Here is a 5,836-nt window from a genome sequence, read left to right as displayed (position 1 = left end):
TCCGGCACAGCACCGAACTCTGAGCAGGCTCTTCGACACGATGTACGAAGATGCCTGGAAGGTGCTTTCCAAAGGCGCAGAGGCTCCCTCATCCGCTACTGAGGATCGCGGATTCAGCGCGCAGCGTCATGCTAGCGCGGTAAGTTTTTTGTACCTTTTACAGGGCACTAGTTTTTCATAGTTTAACTTTGTGCGGGATCTAAACTCCCTTACCTTTGACAGGATTGGCAAGCGAAGTCCGGACGGATCGACTATCCGGCGCCTTTGCCCGAAGGCCCAGCGGACGCTCAATTGGCGAAGCTGCTGGCTCCGGCACCCTATGTGGTGCCGGAGAAGAAGGCCGCAAAAAAGGCTGCGGGGACTCGAAAGAGTGCCCGGCGCCTGGAGGTGTCGGATTCACCATCCGACGAATCCAAGACGCACTCCTCCCAAGAAGACGAGGAGGAGGAAGAAGAGACCCCTCCCCCTCCAGCGGGGGAAGGGAAGAAAAGGAAGGCCGCCCCAACTGGGGAGGCCGAAGGGTCCAAGAAGGGGAAAACCCTTTCTCCGGGTTACTCCACCGACGCCGACGACGGCGGAGAGGAGTGGGCGCCCAGGGCCAAGCCCCTGGCGAAATCGTAAGTATCTGGATACCAAAGTAATTCGTAGTCACTACTAGGGAAAAGCCTAGCAGCAGCGCGGGTTTTAGGCCTATCAGCAGCGCGGGCACCCGCGCTACCAATAAGGCGCTACAGCTAACTAGATAGCAGTAGCGCGGATGCCACCCACGCTACTAATACGTCTGTTAGTAGTAGCGCAGATGGCAGCGCGCTACTACTATCTCAACCAGCGCTACTACTATCCTAGGTAGTAGTAGCGTGCACTTCTCCTCCCACGCTACTAGTAGCTAATTAGGAATTAAAAAAATAAAATTTAGATGCATTATTCCTGGATAGAAAATAGACATGCCCAGTGCAAAATAAACTCATGTCAAGGAACAACATCTCAACTGAAAGAAATCACAACATCCCATTTAACATCAGACTCGTGTCAAGGAACAACATCTCAACTGAAAGAAATCACGACGTCCCATTTAACATCAGACGAACACAACCATCATCTAAAGGTGGGTACCTTCCCTAGCATTCCACCACCAACCTAAACAGACCACTTCTCTAGATGTATCTACTAAGGCTTGGAGTTCAGACACCGGTGGACCTCCCCCCGGATGGTGGCGTCGTGGACCTCCACCTTGGCGACCTCCGACATCGTGATCACCTGGATGATCATCTGTGTGCAGTAGTCACTGGGCTTCCCGGTGAAGTCCGCCTCCAAGTGGTTGAAGAGCACGACACCCACCGGGCCACGAAAATCCTCCTCGATCACCCCTGCACCCATGTCAGGAAAGTGAAAACTTGTTGGTTCACGTGCTGTGTCCAAATCTAGTATTGTATTTTATTTCGTTTTTGCGCATGCACATGAATAAATAGTAACAGCCGAAGGCTGGTCCTTACTTGTTGCTCGACACGTGAAGAAGGCCGGGTACCCTCCTTATTGCATGAACGAATCCAAGGAAGACACTGTTGGTGGCTCCGAACACGGCTTCCGCTTATCTGTAGACAAGGAATAGTTTCAGCTAACAAGGAAAATGAGAACAAAGAGCAATCAGTAATTCTGAGACAAGAAATAACTTCTGTTGTAACCCATGCATTGTATTCTATCCCAAGCTAAACTACCTAGTATCTGTCGTAGTCATGGTGAACTCACTTTCATTTTCAGAAAATCATGTATCTGTCATGTTCCTCCGCAGGTTTACGCCGGGCTCATTTGGCTCCAGCAACGTGGCATTCTCATCGGCCAGCCTCATGACAACCAAAGACATCACCGGCCTGTTCTACAACATGGGCCTTTTTTTGTAAAGAACCTCTACCAGAACCAGACTCGGATGGTGTTTTTTTCCTTTTAGTATGAACTGGTGGTGGTGGTGGTGTTGAGAATGCAACATGTGAGGGGACACCGACAAAATGGAGATTCTCCTGTTGCTGTTGTCTAGGAGGGGGGACATGAGATGGATAGTGCATTGGCTGGAATGTTGGCGTTCGTGGACTGCTTGATAAACTAAGAAAACCATCAGGTGGATGGGTATACATTCGCCTGAAACAAATAAGAGGAAGTAAGACAACAGTTACTTAACAGCAAAGTAAAGAAATTAACGCTTGTTGTTAGAATCTGCTCCTCCATCTTCCTTCCCTTCAGCAGGATAGCCTCAATCGCACATGATATACTCATATATGCCACTGGAACAAAGATGCAAAGAATATGATTAAGTGCTAAAAACAGGTTGACCAAGTAAGGAAAATCACAGATCAATATTAACCTATACTGCATGTAAATATATATTTCACAAATCAACGTCTTGCTGTTTGCACATTATGTCAACGCATCAATCACCTATGAAAAAACTTCACTGGGACAAAGATGCAAACAGTATGGTGAAGTGCTAAAAGCATGGTTGACCAAGTAATGGTCATGAATTGAAATAGGTAGTTAGGTGCAGAATTAGGCAAAAAAGAAATCTGATATCCTTGTAACGATGTGTTCTAAAAATTCAGAGGGAAAGCCATAATGGAAACATGCAGACCATCATTTAATATGTCTGTCATGCATAATTTACAATCAAAAGCCTGGTCTTCTCTTTACACATTGAGCACGGCAGTTCCAAGGTTCTGAGAGGAGTAAGAGGTGAGTGACCATGGTCGGGTTGGATGAATTCGTCAGTGTTTGACTCGACTAACTGAACCGAACTGAATTCAGTTTGATTATGCAAAAGGATTGCTACCGATTTACATATACGTGCAGATGTCCTTCAGTTAGTGATACTTCTGAATATGCTGATACTACTACTGTACATACTTCATTCCTTTCAATTGTGTACAAAAAAAATTATCTAGTGATACAGGTTGACTTGCGTAGAGTAAAATCAGTACGTTTCAACAACACTCAAATTAGACTGTCATGGTGTGCAAAAGAAACCGATGAAGTGTACTTACTATAAGAAAATAATATGGCAAGAAACTCGGAATCGATGGACTTAGATTCCAGTTTCTTATCAAATTAGATGGCCATGATTTCTGAAAAACTGATACTAAATCAATGGATGACTGCAGTTTATATCCAACTAGGAATTCATGGACATGTGAAAAATTAGATTGAAAAGAGTAATAAGATAGAAGTGATCTATCAACCTGCGGTCATGCAGTCATGCACGAGAAGTGATTCAATTGAAAAATTAGATTGAAAAAATTTGCGACAGCAAATATATACTACAAGGACATATCCACGACGCGCTTAACACTAGAGAGAGATGCTACAGCCAAACAAATCATGACCAAACACATATCATCCAGTCCAGGACTTGCTCACTGCTATTTTGCTTGCAGATTCCGCCTTCAGGTTACAGCAACCAACTGAAAATAATACTACATAGAAATCACAAGTAGTCTTTAGCCTACGTGCAAATACAAATACTTGGTTCTCTCAACCGCATAAAAGTGCAAATACAAATCACAATACAAACTGTCCGCAGATAATCCACAATGCACGACACTCTTCTTTCCCGATCCAACTTTTGATTCATATGGGATCATATGGGATCCCTATAAGCAGCACATTGGCTCGTTGCGACAAAAATTCAGAAGTGTGGTAGGGGTATCAGTAATTTTAGGAGGGAATTAACGTGGTGTTTCTTGGACTTACTAATTTTCTATCTTGAGTTGGACTTCAAGATGTTTTTATTTTCTTTGAGAAACAAATTGAGACGTTGACTGTCAGCATTGTGCGTGTTAATTCAAAATGATATGGTCTCCGGATATCCATTCTGTCACTTTACGAACACTTTGTGGTGTCAGGTTGGTTTCATGCTGGAAGGAAGCATCGAACTTGTTGTTTATTAATATATATATATATATATATATATGCAAAAACGGGTAATAATTAGCCTAATCAGTGTCTGTTGGGACGTCAATCCCTGCATAAAAGTGCAGTAGTTTTCTTCAGTGGAATCCTTGTGACATTCCAGTCTTGGTCTCCAATGTGACCAACCAACCAGAGATCTAAATAGTGCAGCATCTACGTACAGAACATGAATAAACTTGATTGATTGCCTTGGGCAAGATAGAGATCTGTGAAGAGGGAGGAAGGAGAGGAGAGGAGAGGAGGGCATACCTCGGCTAGGAGTTGCTGCTGTGGGAGGCGCAGGTGGAGCCGTCGTGTACCTCGCCGGCTCCAACATCCATGCGTGGCGTCGGCCCACAGCAGGGAGGTGTCGGCGGTCTCTTGTGACCTGCGTTGCGTGAGGAATCCGGCCAAATTGAATCCGAAAATGGCAATTCAAATTGAATCGAACAACATCCGGGATCTAGCCAAATCGTATCCAACACACACACACACGCATGAAGGGAAGGTAGGGGGGAGAGACCTCCATGGCGTCGGCCGGAGCACCATCTCCATCTCTCTCCCTCACGCGGGCATACTTAGGAAGACATACGATCGAGGGCGGAGAGACCTCCGGCAGTCGTATGACACCCTCAGGGCGGCGGGCGGGCACGTGCGCGGCGGAGGGGGGCGGGGGCGGGCAGCGGCGCGAGACAGGGAGCGGCGGGCGCGCGGCCGCCGGCGTGGCGCACGCGGCGGGGGGAATGGGGGCGGACGGACGGGGGAGAGGAGGTGGAAGGGAGGCCGACGGCGAGTGGGTTGGGAGAGGAGAGGAGGATGGGGATCTGGATCGGGCTGCGTGGTTTTTTTTAGACAGACGGGGGTGGGTGGACAGGGCCGGTTGGTGGGGTGCGGGGGTGGGGATCGGGCCGGGGTGGCCACGCTTAGTAGTAGCGTGGGGGTCTCACCTGCGCTACTACTACTTACTTAGTAGTAGCGCCGGTTTTATACCCCTCGCTACTACTATGGCCTATCTTGGGGGCATTGTTGGAGACCATTTAGTAGCAGCGTGGGTTTATACCCCTCGCTACTACTATCAACTTAGTAGAAGCGCGGTTTTTATACACCTCGCTACTACTAATTAGCAGTAGCGCCCATTTTTACACCGCGCTGCTGATAAACTTCTGTGTATAAGATTTTCCCTAGTAGTGAGTATTCATTTATTGCACAGCTTTCCCTTATGTCGAATGTGTTTATGCAGCCCACCCAAAGACTGGCTCGACGCGTCGTCGAGCGGCTCACTGGACTCGTCCGACGTGAACTCACTGAAGGAAATATGCCCTAGAGGCAATAATAAAGTTATTATTTATTTCCTTATATCATGATAAATGTTTATTATTCATGCTAGAATTGTATTAACCGGAAACATAATACATGTGTGAATACATAGACAAACAGAGTGTCACTAGTATGCCTCTACTTGACTAGCTCGTTAATCGAAGATGGTTATGTTTCCTAACCATAAACAAAAGAGTTGTTATTTGATTAACGGGATCACATCATTAGGAGAATGATGTGATTGAAATGACCCATTCCATTAGCTTAGCACCCGATCATTTAGTATGTTGCTATTGCTTTCTTCATGACTTATACATGTTCCTATGACTATGAGATTATGCAACTCCCGTTTGCCGGAGGAACACTTTGTGTGCTACCAAACGTCACAACGTAACTGGGTGATTATAAAGGAGCTCTACAGGTGTCTCTAAAGGTACATGTTGGGTTGGCGTATTTCGAGATTAGGATTTGTCACTCCGATTGTCGGAGAGGTATCTCTGGGCCCTCTCGGTAATGCACATCACTTAAGCCTTGCAAGCATTGCAACTAATGAGTTAGTTGCGGGATGATGTATTACAGAACGAGT

At 46.4% G+C, this 5,836-nt stretch overlaps 1 long non-coding RNA gene across 1 annotated transcript; it reads right to left on the bottom strand.

Moving 5' to 3' along the window:
- Positions 1-969: 969 nt before the first annotated feature.
- On the bottom strand, positions 970-1,677 carry LOC147993124 (uncharacterized). The gene is made up of 2 exons (XR_015615452.1): positions 1,494-1,677; positions 970-1,367 (listed from the first exon to the last, which is right to left on the bottom strand). It is a non-coding gene; the product is annotated as an uncharacterized LOC147993124 (long non-coding RNA).
- Between the last annotated feature and the right edge of the window lie 4,159 nt (positions 1,678-5,836).

This window comes from Triticum urartu, chromosome 1A, assembly GCF_056163025.1.
Source record: "Triticum urartu cultivar PI428250 chromosome 1A, HENAU_Tu73, whole genome shotgun sequence".
In the NCBI taxonomy this organism is placed as follows: Eukaryota; Viridiplantae; Streptophyta; class Magnoliopsida; order Poales; family Poaceae; genus Triticum; species Triticum urartu.
The sequence above is the reverse complement of the archived record's forward strand: the minus strand, read 5'-3'. Positions and strand labels throughout refer to the sequence as shown.